We start from the raw sequence: 18446 nt of genomic DNA on the forward strand, positions 1-18446 counted from the left end.
CATGTGTATATTCTGGTCACAAGCCCCACCTGTCTCACCCACTCAGTGAAGGAAAGACTATATTGTTATTGAACAAATGTGTTCTTGCTAAATCTCTACCCAAATCCCTCAACAAAGCATCTTTACTCAATAGGGCACTTCCACTTTACCTCAACTCTGTCATTCAAATCCCACATGCCCATACCCACAATGAATTTCAAGAACTGAAGGAGGGACACTTCAATTGTTTTGCAGCTTCTAAGTTCCTTATACTCTTTCCATGCTGCTCTACTGTGGTTCCCCATGTTTCAATGCATGAACCACTTTCTAATATAAAGAGTCTTTTGTGGACCATCTCCTTCCCATCCCTCAATCTCACACTGCTTGATTTTTAAAAAGTTTAATTCTGTGGACCACTTGTGCTTCATGGACCAGTTTGAGAGCCACTGCTATGCTATATTCCATTTTGTGTTAGATGGGACATCTTGCCCTAAGGTCTAAAATTATTTTTTTTTAAATAACCAAATCCTTACAAGACTAATAATTAGCTAATGCTTTTAACAATAACAATATTGCTGAAAAACGTTTTCCTGTTTAAAGTTTTGAATTATATACATAATTCTAGTCATTCAGCAGTTAGTAAAAAAAAATACTATGGAGTAGCAGTATTTATTATCAAGCAATTTCACTTTTTTCTTTCATAGGACAAGGTTTCATGCTGATTTGTTGTGTAACTGACAAAAAAAAGTAAACTAACATCCAAGTTCTTAATATGACACAAAACCAATGAAATATATATATCTGTTGAAAGGGATTATGCTTCAGGTAAATTTCTTGAATCAATCTATATTCTACTTTTTATATTAAAAACACATTTTTTACTAATTTTTGTTCTCCCAATTACAGTATAAAAATTGTATTGATTCTAACACAAAATCAATAGAGAATATTCTCATTTACCAGACAGTGCTTATGTTTTTTACTACCTGCAGAATGATGAAAGTAACAACAAATGCATGCTTATTACTAGAGCAAATAACTAGTTGAGAAAGTCCTGCTCATCAGCGGAATCTGTCTATTTTCAAATAATAATTATGGAAGGATCCTGTTTATTCACTTTTACATGAACTCCATATACCCTTTAGATTTCCTATATGGAGACTGTGTACCCTGACAGATGCAGTGGAGACTAGGTACATACCTTTATTTATCAGGCTGGATTCTGTTGTCTCAGTATGACGTTCTCCTGGTGTTATCCGGATTGGTGATCTGCTAGTCACTTGAATCCTCGACTCTGGGAGCCAGCCTATCCTGCTCTGCTGTGAGAACCCCCACTTCCAGGCTGTTCACACACAGCCTCTAGCATGTAAGCTGCTCCCAGTTACGTGAGTGAGCACTTTTGGCAAGCCGCTGCTTGGACTGTGCAACCAAATGACGCTAACCAATATATCCAGTCCCAGATATAACCCTAGGAACCTCCATCTTGCAGCGTCTAGTTATGCCCGCTGGATGCTGCAAGCTTGTATGAGTTCATCAATTTAAGAAAGAAATTGATATGTATCAGGCTTGTTATCCCAAGGGGAGTCTCTGACACACTTCAAACCAAACACACTGCTTCAGGTAGAATAAACAAACAGATTTATTAACTACGAAAGATAGATTTTAAGTGATTATAAGTCAAAGCACAACAAGTCAGATTTGGTCAAATGAAATAAAAGCAAAACGCATTCTAAGCTGATCTTAACACTGTGAATGCCCTTACAAACTTAGATGCTTCTCACCACAGGCTGGCTGATTGCCCTTAAGCCAGGCTCTCCCCTTTGATCAGCACTTTAGCCGCTTGCTTGGTGGTAGTGTCTGTAGATGAAGGTGGAAGAGACAGAGCATGGCAAATGTCTCTCCCTTTTATCATGTTCTTTCTTCCCTCGTGGCTTTGCCCCCCCCACCTCAGAGTCAGGTGACCATTACCTCATCATAGTCCCAAACTGACCAAGGGAAGGGGTGTGACTCACTTGAGAGTCCAACAGATCTTTTGTTGCTGCCTAGGCCAGTGTCCTTTGTTCCTGTGAGGCTGGTCTAGGTTTGTCCCATACATGCCCTGATGAGGTGTGAACTGCCCCTCTGCTCCTAAAGAGTTTTGCCTGGGCTTGTTTTAAACCATAAGGACACATTTTCAGCCTCATAACTATATACATGAAATTACAACCTATAAGATTACTATAACACCAATGCTCAGTGCATCCTGAGCCTTCCGAAGACACCCGACATGACAAACTTTGCATTGGATACCACACAGGCTATAGCAGTGGTCTCCAACTTTTTTAAGCACAAGATCACTTTTTGAATTTAAATGCAACCCAGGATCTACCCCGCCCCTTCCCTGAGGCCCCACCCTGCTCATGCCATCCCCCCTCCCTCTGTTGCTTGCTCTCCCCCACCCTCACTCACTTTCACCAGGCTGGGGCAGGGGATTGGGGTGCAGGTTCCAGGAGGGGGCTCGGGGTGCAGGAGGGGCATGGGGTACTGGCTCCAGGAGGGGGCTCAGGACTGGGGCAGGATGTTGGGGTGCAGGAGGTGGTTCGGGGTGCAGGAGGGAGTATGGGGTGCTGGCTCCAGGACAGGGATCAGGGCTGGGGTAGGGGATTGGGGTACAGAAGGGGTGTGAGCTCCCGCTGGGCGGCGCTTATTTTGGGCAGCGGCACAAATATATATCACTGCTTTCCTGGGGTATACTACCAGTACTTCCTCTAATCTAGCAATATCTGAGTAATAGAATTTGCTTGGGCCCTCTAGTCTTCTCTGTCATTCAGCAGTGTGACTTTCCTTATTACCTGACAACTTTCTATCACCAATGATTTAAATAACCAAGTAATACTCGTTATTTATATTACAAATAATTTGACTCAAAAATGATTTGATCAAATTAGTCAGGGAACAAATTAATTGAAAGGCATTGTATTTAAACTGTTTAAAACGGTTTTCACGTAGATTAAATTTTACATTTGAGTCCAATAACTTTAAGATTATCTAGTAGTGCATTTTAATATTCAAATAATATAAAATATATTTAAAAGAGAGACGGCAACAAGATATTTGAATGGCAGGAAAGAACGTACCAAATGGAAATATTTAAAGGTGAAACTTTAGAGGTGGTAAGCAAAGGAAAAAGCGACAGCAATTTCAAGGATCCTTAGATGTAGCATCATCAACACCATAAGCATGAACAGTTTGCTAAATACCCCGGGCACATGACAATGAAGACACACAAATCAGTGAATAAAAAAAAAAAAAGATTTGAACAGGCAGCATCTCTATTAAATGAAATGAAATTAGACAGCCCAGAAGGCAGAACTCCTAGCAGCTTCTAAAAGGTGGAAGGTGACAGCTATCTTCCGAGGTGCAGATTGAGCAGGAATGTGGCCATCTTTGTCCCTTCACTGCAGTGTTAGCTCGAGTTATAACTCAAATGTTGTCCTTAATCCATCCCAGTGTACACAGGCGAGTCTCTAGCTCTAGTTAAGTGGCACTTTAAACTTGAACTAGCTAGCCCATCAGGGGATGGAGCCAGTTAGGGCAGTGAGGAATCAGTTATTCTGCGCTGCTACTACAAACACTCTGTGCTGTTCAGTGTTTCGTTGTGTGACTTGTCTTATGTGAACTATTTTGAGAAGAGTTAACTCAAGTGTAGATTGATCAAACAAACACTGCAGTGAAGACAAGCCCTAAGGCTAATTCCTGAGCATGAGGGAGGCAGCCGGGTTTTGGCAATGACAGTCTGCTTTTGTGAAAGGGTGAATTCCACTAACTAGTAGGAAAATTCCATGCAGCATCTTCCTCAATTTCCTGTAATATCAAGCAGTTCCGATAAACGAAGAGGCTACCTCTCTGTTGATCAATATAATGTTCAGTGCTAAATTGGTGAAGAGGCACAAGTTCCAGGATATAATTTAAAAAATAAATTTCAGTGTCTAAAATCCATGTAAAGTAAAATGGTTGACAAAAATCTTACGCAATTACATGGTCACACATTATGCTCTTTTTGCTTGAAACAAATTGGCTAGTGCATCCATCTGCTAGTAAAGATGTAAAATTCAGAAAAGTCCCTATTCATTCACTGCTGGCTGAAATATACTTGAGTGGAGTATAAAATTAGAATGTTTCAGAAATATCAAAGCTGCCTTTCATACAAAATTATATAGACTTAACATCCATGATAGCCGGAGGCCATAAATTCTTAATAGCCTTTGAGACTATGAAACGTGTATCACTACAACACCTAAATGTTTCGGAAGCTGACACTGAATGAAGAGCTGTATTAAAAAACACAGCAGACGAAAGTAGTACTATATATGAAGCACAACTATGAAAATGTTGAAGATTAACACTTTAAATAAAGGTTTCTCACCAAGGTCAATTTTACCACAAAACTGCCAAGAAATCTGGTAAAGAATAAAAACACTGTACAAGCTTCATTACTTTACATATTATTTAAAAAAAAGTTGGATATTTGAGATGGGGGTGTATTTCTGATCATGTAAATTGCACATTTCAGCATGAAATTTAATTAAAATTTTAAAAACATATTGATAAAGGATGATTCAGGAAAACAATATAATTTATTTCTTTTAAAACAACAATCACCTCATATTTCCTGGTAAACAAGGAAATACTTGTCATAGTTCATTAGTAGTTTTTAACATATTCAAAACTTTCTAGTATATATTCACACTTTTTTTTTAAAAATGAGATTTAGTACAGCATGAGTTATAATATTTCCATTAACTTTCATAATATCAGGTAGGTATTACTCCAAGTAAATTAAGCTGATACCTCCTATCTTACCCTAAACGTATTTTTCTATGTGGTCTGTTATACATTCCTTCATTCAGGGAGTCCAGACACATTAGGGCATAATGATGCTAAGGACTGAACAGATATGGTAATTACTATGCCAGCAATGTTACTTATAGTACTATAACTAAAATATGGCAATACCAATAGTAAGGGTGAAAATCTTGCATAATTGTATCCAGAGGATATTTTCCCATTATATACACCATTACTTGATAGCAAAATTACACTATCAAGCATTGTGACTGCAGACATCTATACATATGCTGAAATCCTGGTCCCATTGAAAGGAGCCAGGATTTCATCCCTAACTTCTGACACACTTTATCATGTAGGACAGTGCATTACTTACAAATTTAACTATGACTTCCTCCTGAAAGTCACTTAATTATATTTACTCAAAACAACACTAAACTACATTAATGTCCTTGATGATAAGAATGAAATGTCTTGGCAATACATTAAATACAACAGGCAACTTACTACAATAATGTTAGGGCTCTAATATCACCTCATGAAAGCAAGAACATTCTGAGTTGAGGCTGCTAAAGCACTATTAACTATATGTTAACTATACTTAACAAACACAGTACTAATGGTGGCTGATGATTTGGAGGAGATGGATTCTTTGCAGCAATCCAGCTCCTTTGAATGGCAAATGATCTGGAAGCAGACAGGTTCAGCTAGGATCAGCTTGGCACAGCTGAGAACATGCCGAAGATCTCTATCAAATGGTCTCAGAACAAGATACTACATTTTGCTGTAAATATATACAACAGGGGTAAATTAGGAGAGCTGCTGGAGCCTTAACTGAGGATATTTTTACTCTATGTATTTATAGTACATATATATATATATATATATATAGAACCCTAAGGTTATTTTAACTGGGTTTAGGATGAGAGAGTTTTGGAGGTATTTTTGAGGGTTTAAGAGCATAAATTGTACTGAGATTATGATGCTGAAAGAGAACCAGGGTCAGCTCCAGCTTTTTTGTGGCCCCAAGCGGCGAAGAAAAAAAAAAGATAAACCTGCGATCGGCGGCACTTCAGCGGCAGCTCTTCCGCGCCGCTCCATTCTTCGGCAGCAATTCGGCGGCCGGTCCTTCCCTCCAAGAGGTCCGGACCGAAGGACCCGCCGCCGAAGAGCCGGACATGCTGCCCCTTTCCATGGGCCACAGAAAGGGCATTGAATCCTAGAGACAAATTTTGCCTATCTACTTACTACACTATAATTGATACACTTGAAGAAGAGAGGTGAAATGTACAAAGAAGTATCAAGTATATTTTCTTTTCTAAACAATATGGACTTAGCTGACAACCAATATTCACAAGGTTCCCAAAAACTAGTTGACTCATACCCTGTTGACTTGAACATGAATCTCTGTGGAAAAGTATGGCAGTTCCACTGTTATATGCACGCAAACTTTAATGAAACAGGAAAAATGAAATTCAGTCACATTGATCTTCATGACACAATATTGAAAGATGGAATACAATGTGTATTTCCAAATGTAGAGATCGCACTATGTATTTTTCTAACATTGATGATTACTAACTGCTCCGCAGAACACTCTTTTCCTCAGCTAAAAAGAATAAAAAACCCTCAGAGAACAACAATGTGTCAGGACAGACTTGATTCACTTTTCCTATTGTGTATGGAAGTGGACATGCTTTGTCAAGTCAGCTTCGATGAACTTATCCAGAATTTTGCAATCAGAAAATCTAGAAAGAAGCTATTTTAATTTCAGCATACATGTAAGTTTTGTGTCATTTTTGAAAAATAAAATTTTATTTTACGGTATAGTATTGTTTTTATTTTGAATTACATATGGGGGTGGCACCATAATCTTTTCAGTGCTTAGGGTCTCTAAATATCTTAATCCAGCCCTGCCTGAGGGGGGAGACACCACTGGTCTTGGAGGTGGGACTACATAGCTCCCTCTGCCAATGCTGCTGCCTGGGTGGGGAGGAGAAACAAAATGGTGACAGGGGGTTGCTGGGTCATGTCACCCAGACCAGCCACAGAATCCCACCCATTCAAGGGCATTCACACAGGATCAGATTTGGGTGGGCCTGGATGCTAATTGGGTGGCCATCCTACTTTGAGCAATTGCAAAACCCTTGGGGGGGCTTTTGCCCCCCACTTGCCCCACTAATTGGCATCCCTGCAGTGGAGGAGAATGCAGGATCTCATTAAAAACAATTAACAGTTTCTAGAATTCAAGTGACGTGTCTGATGGCTTGAAAAAAGCATTTCAGTGTTTGAAAGCAGGCGAGAGAGCGAGAGAGAGAGAGACCCTGTAATCTATGAACCAGGTTGGTCTGACTTAAAAATGAATTTCAGTGAGAAAACAATTTTTGTTGCTGCCCGCCCTTTACAGCTCCTTTCTGATGCTTTCACTTTTTAGTAGAGTTTTTCTCCCCTTGTTTTCATACATGAGAAATATCACATCCTGGCTTCCTTGTCTTCCTGGAGGACTCTGACAATCTCTAGTGATCTCTGGCATCATTAGAAACTAATTTGAGTTACATGCCTTGTAGCCCAGTTGAGTAGCCCAATGGGATCTAGGAGCAGTAAAGAGCAATTCTGAGGTTGCTCCTAAACTGCAATTAAATGGTTCACCTTTAACTGATATTGTTAATTTTTTAATATTTCAACATTGTAACTGTACAGAATAATCCTAGCTGAAAAGTGAGAGAGGGTTCATTTGTAGAACATCAGTGTATCATATTTCTTCCGTAAAATGCACATTCCAAGTCCACAATAACCCTCCATACGTATGTGCATGCACAAGCATGCATGGGAATGTCTTGTGTCGATATAAAAATTAGAAACTTGGGCAATACATTAATAATTATCACCAGGATAAAACCAGGCTCTGTTGCTTGCTACTGTAATTATATTAATAAAAGCACTGCTGAACGATGAAGAAATATGATCTTTATGCTCGAGGGATTAAAAATCACCATTCATTTACAGTCTAGCAGTTGAGAAATCCAGTCTTTTACCACAGATAATAGAGTTACTAAAATATATTTTAAATATAGGTAAAACAATGCCTCAGTAAGTTAGACTGATTATATTCAAACATGTCCACAAGATTCAATCCTCAGAAACTTCAAATCTCATTTTAAAATCATGTCTTTAATCTTACTTTGCTCAGTATATCCCCAGAGTGCATATTAAAAAGGGGGCCAATTTTACTATAGCCAAATGGGAATTCATCAAATTTTAATTCAGATGCTTTAGATGTTCTAGAAAGATGAGTAAAAATGTGGACTGGTGTTTTAATCTATATTTATGAACGTATTGTTGATATAGAGTTTCCAAATTCTGCCAATGAGGTTGGACCGACATAGGTTAGACAGAATTCGATTTATATATATAATTTCAAGGGATAATATCAATGTTTCTTTTTTAACTTTTTAATTTTTATTTATTCATATTTTCATGGTTGAGGGAAATTATGTGGGGAGGATCAGACAATGGATAGGCTCAGGCAATTATTTAATGGCAGTAGACATTGAGATTCAAAAAGGTAAAGCTTTATGACTCTGAAAACAAACTGCGAGCATCAGATACCAAAATATATGAAGTAAATATCCTTAAATCAAACTCTAATAAGTTCTTAAGCAGCATTTTTCTTACTTTTGCTATCTGCAAATTTTGATTATTATCAATGGAAATATTTTTCCATTGGTTTGTGTGTGCGCGATGAAATCGTCATTTACCCATAAAAACCTAATCCTTCCAAGCCTAGTCTTGGATAAGAGAGCCAAAATGGACAGAGAAACCCAGTGTTGATATAGAGAGACATGACCATCTTTCCCACACTCAGTGGTAAAGTTAAGGGGAATGGTCAGCAGTTAATTGAGCAACTTCCTCTAGAATTCTGATAATTAATTTCACTTTAGGTTTACTTTTAAAGCCTTAAAAACAAGCATGGAGAAGTACTGTTTATTCAGTTTACATTAAAAAAATACGTTAAAGAACGATAGATTTGCAAAGCCTAACATCAAAAGTTAGGAAATGTCAGAATTAAGGCTGCCCATACAACCTTAATTCAGTCCCCTTGTGCATTCGCACTATGATAGTCACCAAATACATGTTCACCTACTTTTTTCCCCCTCACTAGATCCTAGCTTCTTTCAGTGAATGGGTAGTTTATTCACTATTTCTTTTATTCACATTCAATGTATGGCACAGACCTTTATCCAAACCTTGCACTGAATACAGAATTACTCATTTCCCCGTGGGTGTTTCTACATTGCTCTCACCATAGTTTCTGAGCACTTCACAAACATTAATGAATGTATCCTCAAAACAATCCAGTGACATTAAGTTTTACATTTTACAGCTGGGGAACTGAGGTACACAGAGATTTAGGCCAAAATAGTCAAAAGTGTCCATTAATTTTGGACACCAGCTAGTAACACTTAGAATCTGATTTTTCAAAGTACTTAGCATTTTTATCAAACTTTTATCTGTTCCAAATACAACTCTGACTGACTTCATTTGCAGTTAGAGAGATAAGGTGGATGAGGTAATATCTTTAATTGGACCAATTTTTGTTGATGAGAGAAACTAGCTTTCAAACTTTTACAGAGCTCTTCTTCAGGTCAGTTACACTTGTGAGTGCTCAACACTCCTGCAAAAAAGACTCCAGGTGTCTCACACTGGGCACCCAGAAAATCAAAAACACACAATTAGTGGCAAAGGTAAACATTTTGGGTTAAGTGACTTGCCCAGCATCACATAGGAACTCTGGCAGACGAAGGAAAAAATCCAGTTCTCCAGGGCAACATTCAAGTCTCTTAACCATGAGACAATTCTCCCTCTTCCTGCAATTTCCTGCCTTATTCTCTACACACCTTCCAACTTCTCCCACAAATGAAGCCGGGATCCTACAGACAATAGCCTACTTCACTACACAGCCTTGATTCATCCCCAGAGCACTGTCCATCCTGTGCACTCAATGAAGCAGATGCCCTGTGCACTTATCCAGTCCCCTCCAAAGCTGGCTCTTGCCCCCCGTCATCTCCTGAAACACCTATCCAGCACCCTCCCTTCCTTACCCCTCTGCATTCAAATCAGGTTGCTACCTCCTCCTTGCTTCCTTCCTGGGCACCAGCAGGGGGAACACTGAGTATACAGGCGAGCCAGACTCCCTGTATTCCATTCCTGTGCCTGGTGTCACAATGACCTCTCATCAGTTGGGAGGAGTAATTGCAGGGGAAGTTCCTGCAAAACTGTGCTGGAGCTTGCTGGCTTGCTTTGGAGGGATAACTCACACACAATGTGGTCACACATAGGAGCTGAGAGAGGGTGAAGCAAGCTTAGTGCAGACAGAATCTTTGGATTATAACTGTAGTGCCAAACTCTACCAAGTTTCTACTGAGCATGTATGAACTGTGATTTTTAAGAGGCTCATAACTCACAACAAATTTGGGTGAATATTCATAGGGAGGGAGAAAGACTCAACTTGTAACACATTTATTTTCACATGGGCAAAAACAATATGTTTTCCCCTAATCTTGTTCTTGGAAATGGCTGATTTCTTTTTTCCTGAAATTTAAAAAAAAAAATTCAGCCTGAAGCAGGCAACTTGCATCATCACAAATTCCAATCTAGAAAGTTAAAGTCTGGCAAAGTTATAAGCTACTGACAACAGGAAAGTGTCAAGCAACTTTAATTTTAGGCAATGCTAATAGCTCCACATATAAGGCTAGATTTGGACTTTGGCCAAATTGAAGTCAATGGCAAAACTCCCATTGACTGCGAAGGGGCTGTGTTTCATCCTTTGCGTCTAGTCCTGTCTAAGGAGTGGTAGCTTCGCTGCCACAGGAGGAGCCCAGGGAAGAATTTGTGACTTAGGGCAGGTCTTCACTACGGGGTGGGGGGTCGATTTAAGATACGCAAATTCAGCTACGCGAATAGCGTAGCTGAATTCGACCTATCGGAGCCGACTTACCCCTCTGTGAGGACAGCAGCAAAATTGACCTCCGCGGCTCCCCGTCGATGGCGCTTACTCCCACCTCCGCTGGTGGAGTAAGAGCATCGATGGATCGATTGTCGCGTCCCGACGAGACGTAATAATTCGATCCCCGAGAGATCGATTTCTACCCGCCGATTCAGGCGGGTAGTGTAGACCTAGCCTCAGTAAGGTACAGCTGGTTTTTACAGGCTGCAGTTTACTTCCTGTCTTGGGTCAGTTCAGCTGGCCATTTATTTGTGGGAAAGGGAGCTACGGGGGTGCAAACAAAGTTCCATTCACTCACTGCCCCTCTCCAACCCCTTCCTGTCCTCCTGCTCACATAGGGTGGTCGTGGCACCATGGACCCTATTCTCCCTCTACACCTGGACTCTATTAGGATAGACAGTTGCAGAGAACTAGTTCCCCTTCTTCCATGTGGGCTGCAGAGGCCTAGGTTATAATCTTGCCTTTAAAGAGTATTAAATAATAATATAAGAATTGGATTCTGTTCAGCTCTCATGAAAATAAAAAACAGGGCAAAACAAAAATACCTGCTAAGTCAGTATAAAAAGCCACCCAAGTAGCCATTGAATAGAAGCACATTGTGTACTACAGGAAATTCTACTGTCATCTGCCTGAAGCTACACAGATGAGAACATTCCTTTCTTATGTGTAGTACCACTTTAATATCTCTCTGTAATATTCTTCCTATTCTGTCTTCAAAAAGGAATATTTTATTGATGTGTTGTGGTCAATTACAGCTTCACAAGTATCTATGAAGGTCTTCTGGGACTTTTTTTGCAGTAGGGCCTAATATTATTTAGTAGACAAAAATATCTTCACAACCAGTGAAGGAACATAATATTCCATGCATGCAAAGAAGTAATTCTTCCACTGTACTCTGGACTGATTAGGTCTCAACTAGAGTATTGTGTCCAGTCCTGGGTGCCATATTTCAGGAAACCCTTGGAGAAAGTCCAGAGAAGAGGAACAAAAAATGATTAAAGCTCTAGAAAACATGACTTGTGAGGGAAAATTGAAAGAATTGGGTTTGTTTAGTCTGGAGAAGAGAAGACTGAGGGGGGGGGGGGGGACACAATAACATTTTTCAAGTACATAAAAGATTGTTACAAGGAGGAGGGAGGAAAAGTTGTTCTTTTTAACCTCTGAGGGTAGGTCAAGAAGCAATGGGCTTAAATTGCAGCCAGGGAGATTTAGGTTGGACAGTAGAAAAAACTTCCTGTCACGGTGGTTAAGCACTGGAATAAATTGCTTAGGGAGGTTGTGGAATCTCCATCATTGGAGATTTTCTAAGAGGAGGTTAGACAAACACCTGTCAGGGATGGTCTAGATAATACTTAGTCCTGCCTTGAGTGGAGGGGACTGGACTAAGTGACCTCTCAAGGTTCCTTCCAGTCTTACAATTCTATGGTTCTGTCAACTCTGTCCAGCTATGCCCTTTTTATCTTGCAAATTCTGAGTCACCTCCATAATTGTTGGCATATTTTGTCACTGTTTAATAAATAATTACAATCATGATAACAATCCATTGTGGCATATGGTTTCCAATGTGGATAGAAGAAGGTAGGACATTCTTTATCACAGGCACTCTGGAATTACAGAAATACACTTAAGCACACATCTAACCACTTTTAGAAAAAGTTGCAAAGATGCATTTCTTTTCTCAGATCATCTCAAATTATTAGACTCCAAGTTGGCCTAACTGAAAGTTGTTCGTAGCACAGTGTTTACTCTGATATTAAGATTGCCATTATCTCCATGTAACCTGCATAAGAGGTATCCAGATGCTATAGTTATGGAAACCCATAATGGGTTCACAGTGTTCTTCTGTTTACACACCTCAGTGGCACATGCTGGAACCACTGGTTGATTCCTGCTGTCTCACTATGGCAGGTGTGGTTTAAGTCCACCCCTCTATAAGAGAAATAGTTGCTCTTTGACCTAAGAAAGAATGGTCTTTTCAGGAAACTACTAGGAAAAGCTAAGTTTAAAGGGAAAACTTAAGGTGTACACATTTATCCTTGTCATTATTTGAAATACTAGTACAGCCAAATCCCAGGAAGAGCATAAGTCTGGACTAAATACAATGGACTAAATACAATGTGTATAGTTTCTGTTCAGAGCAAGGTTAGACCTCCACCTGCTTACACTGTACTATAAATGCCTGTAGTAATAATGATGATGATGACGATAATCATAATAAAATGAGCACGTTTGGAGAGTCATCATAGATTTGTACTATCCTAGGCTGATTAACACCAGTCTAAGTACTGGATGGTAAGTATATGCTATGTTAAATCCCCAATATACAAGTACTTTTGCTAACTTCCTCAAGTGCATTTTCTCCACATATCTTCTAGTACCTAGGTCACGTTTTGAACACTGGTATAATTCTTTGAAAAGGATGATTATTGGGTTGGAGCAATGCTCTAGTACTTTTTCTTAGGTACAATGCTGTTCTGAATCCAAACCTGACCCTATCTCTGCCTGTGATGTGGGAGAGTTATTCAAACTACTCCTATACTTCCAAGTCTGTTCCAGCAGAATTCCCTTCATTTATTTATTTATTTATTTCCCACTATACCTGCAGAATGCGCTGATCACAGAATGGTTCACAAATCCAATGAACATGTGGAGGAATGAATTAGTATTCTTGGAACAGCATGAAGAACATTACTAACAATATGAACTAGTATCCTGTAGATAGCTGGGGCAAAGGACTGTACAGCAAAAGGGAGACTCACTAGCAGGCACCATAAACATGTTTGCAAGTTTGTGTCTGAACTGATGAGTGTCTGCTCATGTCGCACTTAAAAAGGAACAAGTGGCCAATTAAATTACACACCTTATTAGGCACCATTCCAGGTGCTGGTGAGCCTCTTATTGTGCTGTAATATTTATTGAGACAAAAATGTATTTGCTGGATAAAGAGACCTAATTAGGAATAAAAAAATAACTTTGAATGGATATTTTTCTTCCTTTAATTGAATAAACGTCTACCAAAAAATAAAACTGAAATTCAGCGAAATAATACTGTTCAAAAGAGAAGTAAGTGCCTTTCAGGAGTTGTAAAGCATCAAAAATATATCAGATGCATTGGAACACTATCACCACCACTGAGGTAATACAAACATAACAAAATGTACTGTAAGGAACAATCCTTCGTTGGGAAGGAGATGGAATGGGTGATCTATTAAGGTTTTTCCATCTCTGACTTGTGTGATTCAGTGTACAAGGAAGGTTTGTCCATCACAGAAATATCAAAATCTGACTTTTCTACAAATAGACAAAGTCAGGCTCTAACAAGACAGAATCTATTTAATATTCTCATAATAATAATAAGGTGGTGTCCACTGGTGGGATTATTTTTAAGAACAGATGCTATTGGTCCTCCAGAATGCCTCATTCCTCCCCACTCGCCCACAGAGCTGAGGAAGAGGAAGAAATGCACCAAGGCCTGTTTTTTTAAAGATATCTAGAAGCTAATTAATGGTGGCTGAATAATTTCTATTGAAATGCACTCTTTTCCATCACTGGGTTAAACAGATATAAGCTTTACATCATCTAAAATTTCACTAGAGATACATACAAGTTAAGATGTAGCACCTGCACATAAAATATTGTTTCCTAGCTATTGCCGAAGGTATCATCAATTAAACTATATCAGTTGTCTCCTTTTCCCAGGATATAACGACATAGTTACCCTTGATTCAACCATTAAATTCTGATGTCAAGAAATGTTTAAGTACAGCATTTACACAAACATTTGATATTTGATCACAAAGTAACAATGTGATTTAAATTAGTTTTGTCATGAGTTTCAATAAGTAAGGCTCTGACATAGCAAACATGTTTACTAAGCTCTAGAAACTCCCAAACAATACAAAGCACAATCAATACATTTTGGAACCTTCTGCACCAATCAGAAATCATCTTCTCCTTACAGAATTAGGAAACAAAGAGATTCAGAACGAGAGTTTCACATTAACTCTCTGTAACATATTTAATTTAAATGTTATTCCATCAAAACATACATTTGAATGTTATTTCATTGGGATAGGTATGAGGGGGACAGAAGCAGTAGTTTAAATAGCAACAAATCTTTAATTGATTATAAAATTCATATTAAGTCTCCCAATGGAGAAATGGGAATTTTATTTTTAAATCACCGTTTGGAGTGCCTTTATGAAGGACTATACATCCCTCTTGAAATGGACTGTATTTCAAGGCATGTCAGGGCAAACAGCAAAAATGCCTTTGTGAGGCCCAGGCTTGGCACAGAAGGCACTGAAGCAGTTAATTTTTAGGAGATATTTTAGACTCCTTCCTCTACTGTATGTTTGATGTTTAGAGGCTCTTAAATTGGTTCAGTTTCATACAATATAACTTTTAAACCACTTAAGTCCCTAAAATATTTCTAATGTAAAGCAACTGAGCATTTATATTTAGTTCAATAGTAGACTAATACCCTCATATCATCAGTTGTACTGGTTGTAATTACTTAAATGTGTTCATCAGAGTTACAGTTATCTTCTTTAAAATTGAAGTTATTTTCAGTAAAATTAAAGGGTTTGTTTCTAACTTGCACATGATGGTAATTAATCTACCAGAGCAATTACAATTACAAACGTCTGCACTGCTTTAGTATGTGCAAGGTATTATACAAGTAGAATGATCTGTGATGCAACAGAATCTCTTTTTCTTTATCATTTTATTTGCCACTTCCCTATTCAAGTTGGGCAATATTTATAGCCTTTATCCAAAACTCATGATCATACAGAGGTATGCACATCAGTCTCCCTGAGATACTGAGTCTTTGGTCTCCCCCTTGCTCATCTTCCATCCACAATCATTGCAAGAGACATCCTAATGATATGGCTCTCCCTCAACTTGTCTTCAATTGGAGCACATGCATTACATCCCATACAGCTTCTTTTTGTTTCCTATCACAGAGTGGTCAACCATTTGACCATCTCAAATCTTCATTTCTGTGGTGGAGAGCATACTTATTTCCCTTCCTGTGACTGGCCAAGTCTTTGCTCCATATATTAAGATGCGTCAAATTACAATATTATATACTGAACCAGAATCTAAACTGTTTTATTTCTCTTGAAGCATCCTGACTCTGAAAAATGAGCATTCTGAGAGCCAGAAACAACTCTGATAGAGGAATATATCCAAGGCTTGCAGGAAGGTTACTGGCAGTCAGGAGATGAGTAAGGTCAAGTTTCATGGACTAAGGCACAAGTTCTCAATCTGAAGGTTGCATCCAACCTGCTTCTCCCATATTGCTAAATGGGAGGGAGGTCCAACCTAGATGAGAAGGAGGTTCTGGTCTGAATAAAGGGGTTTTGATATGAAAAAATTGAGAACCACTGCACCTAAGGCAAGCTAGCTGCTGGAAATCTTCCCTACTCCCTAAGCCAGGGTTCTCATTTTTTTTCATATCAGATCCCTTTATTCAGATCAGAACCCTTCCTCCCATCTAGCTGGGACCTCCTTCCCCTATAGCAATATGGGAAAAACAGGTTGGTTGCAACCTCCAGGTTGCAAACCCATGCATTAGATCATGAAACCAGAACCTCTCACGCCCCCCCCTTCCCTAAACAGGTACCAGAAAGGAAGAGGGCGAATTTTGGCAACTGAAAGACCATCCTTAAGTGGGAAGATAATCAGGTTACACACTATTTTTGGAAGGAAGCAGTGGAGAATACTGACAAATAGCAACATCCAAAAGCTCAAGGTTCAAACTCATGAATGTAAGTCTTCTTAAAACCAAAACCTTCATCTCTCTTGATCCAAATGAGGATGAAGCTTCTTCTTGAGTACTATGCCCTCTCCTCTGGTCTCTGTCACACAAATCAGTACATGTACCAACAGCTGTGGGGGAGATAGAGGTGCCTAATGTGAAAGGTCAGTTGTTTCCTCCTCCATACAGAAACTATAAAAGGTAATAAAAGGTTCTGGACAAATGGGATCTAGTTTGCAGACTCTTCTGTTCCCCTCTAGAGTACTGTCACTGAGGTCTTGTCAACACTTATAGCACCGCTGTGGCACTTAATGAAGACTCTACCACCACTGACAGGAGAGTGTCTCCCATTGATGTAAGGCAATACATTCTGGATTAGGTTAGATTTTCCACATCCCTAAGGGATGCAGTTATACCAACCTAAATCTATAGTGTAGACCCCGATCAGTGAAATAGGAACCACTGATCTCCCTTGTAGGACAAGAAGAGGAACTATTGCTACCTCCATCACTCTCTTCTGCTCCAAGAGGTGCCACTGCATTGGATGAGAAGGCATTACACATCAAATAAAACTTGTCCTCAAAACTTTTTCATTGGTCATAAATATGTGGAAGCTAATATAACTTTACAGTACACAGTTTAACACTACAAGTAAAATTTTCAAAGGAGTCTCTGTCCCATTTTCAAATGTGACAGGCCCTTAAGAGCATAAGTCCCATTGAACTTCAGCGAGACTTATATCTTCACTACAAGTGCTACAGCAGTTCAGCTGCAATGATGCCACTGTAGCGCTGTAGTGTAGACACTTGCTACTGCGACAGAAAGGGTTTTTCCATCACTGTAGTAAATCCACCCCCTTGAGAGGTGGTAGCTAGGTCAGTGGAAGAATTCTTTCATCAATCTACCCGTGTCTACACTGGGGCTTAGATCAGCCTACCATCTCTCTCAGGGGTGTGATCTTTCCACATCTATGAGCAATATAGTTAGGTTGACCTAAATTTTTCATGTAAAGCAGACCTTAGGCTCCTAAATTGCTTCTGAAAACGGGACTTAGGTGCTTTTCAAAATTTTAACCTGTATCACTAATATGTCTGCTGCATTTTATGTTCTATAAGTGTTTTGTGATTTTGGTACTTCATTATAAATAAACCTATTATTAGCCATAGGTTTCATACAGTATTTACTACTATAAATTCAAGTTCCAAGAAGTCAAGGCACATTTAGCAGCACACACCGTGTGCATAGTCTTTACTTATATCCTTTGTCAGTAGATAGTAAAAATCATTTAAAATATTGTAGGTATTCTTACACTTCACCATGTCAATTACTAAAATAAATCCTTTTCTATGAAAATATGGTAGAGAAACATTTTTAGCCTTTATTTTAAAGAACGTTCATTTATTCTCCAGAAAAGATTGTATAACAATTTATATAAAAGAAAATGAAAAGGGAAAAATCACTTCTTTTTAAATTTCACAAAAGGTAACGTCATAAGATCATAAAGAATGGCCATACTGGTTGGACCAACAGTCCATCTAGTACAGTATCGGTCTTCCGACAGTGGCCAGCATCACATGCTTTAGAGGGAATAACAGAACATGGCAATTATTGCAAGATCCATCCTCTGTCATCAGTCCCAGCTTCTGGACTGGATGACAGAGGATGGACCTCTCCTCTAGGAACTTATCTAATTCTTTTGTAACCCATTTGTACTTTTGGCCTTCACAACATCCCCTGGCAAGAAGTTCCACAGGCTGATGGTATGTTTGAAGAAATAATTCCTTCTGTTTGTTTTAAACCTGCTGCCTATTAATTTAATTGGGTTACCCTGGTTCTTGTGTTATGTGAAGGGGTAAATAACACTTCCCT

The 18446-nt window shown here is 39.0% G+C and overlaps 1 protein-coding gene across 10 annotated transcripts in view; it reads right to left on the reverse strand.

Moving 5' to 3' along the window:
• The window catches only part of CRPPA (CDP-L-ribitol pyrophosphorylase A), a 195401-nt gene that overhangs the window by 54203 nt on the left and 122752 nt on the right, over positions 1 to 18446 (reverse strand). The window contains exon 10 of one of the 10 annotated variants that reach the window (XR_010598277.1): positions 5862 to 6789. The exons of the other annotated variants lie outside the window; for them this stretch is intronic. The gene's annotated coding sequence lies outside the window, so the exon portion shown is untranslated. The remainder of the gene's footprint in view (positions 1 to 5861; positions 6790 to 18446) is intronic. 10 annotated transcript variants of the gene reach the window in all.

This window comes from Chrysemys picta, chromosome 2, assembly GCF_011386835.1.
Source record: "Chrysemys picta bellii isolate R12L10 chromosome 2, ASM1138683v2, whole genome shotgun sequence".
Classification (NCBI taxonomy): Eukaryota; Metazoa; Chordata; order Testudines; family Emydidae; genus Chrysemys; species Chrysemys picta.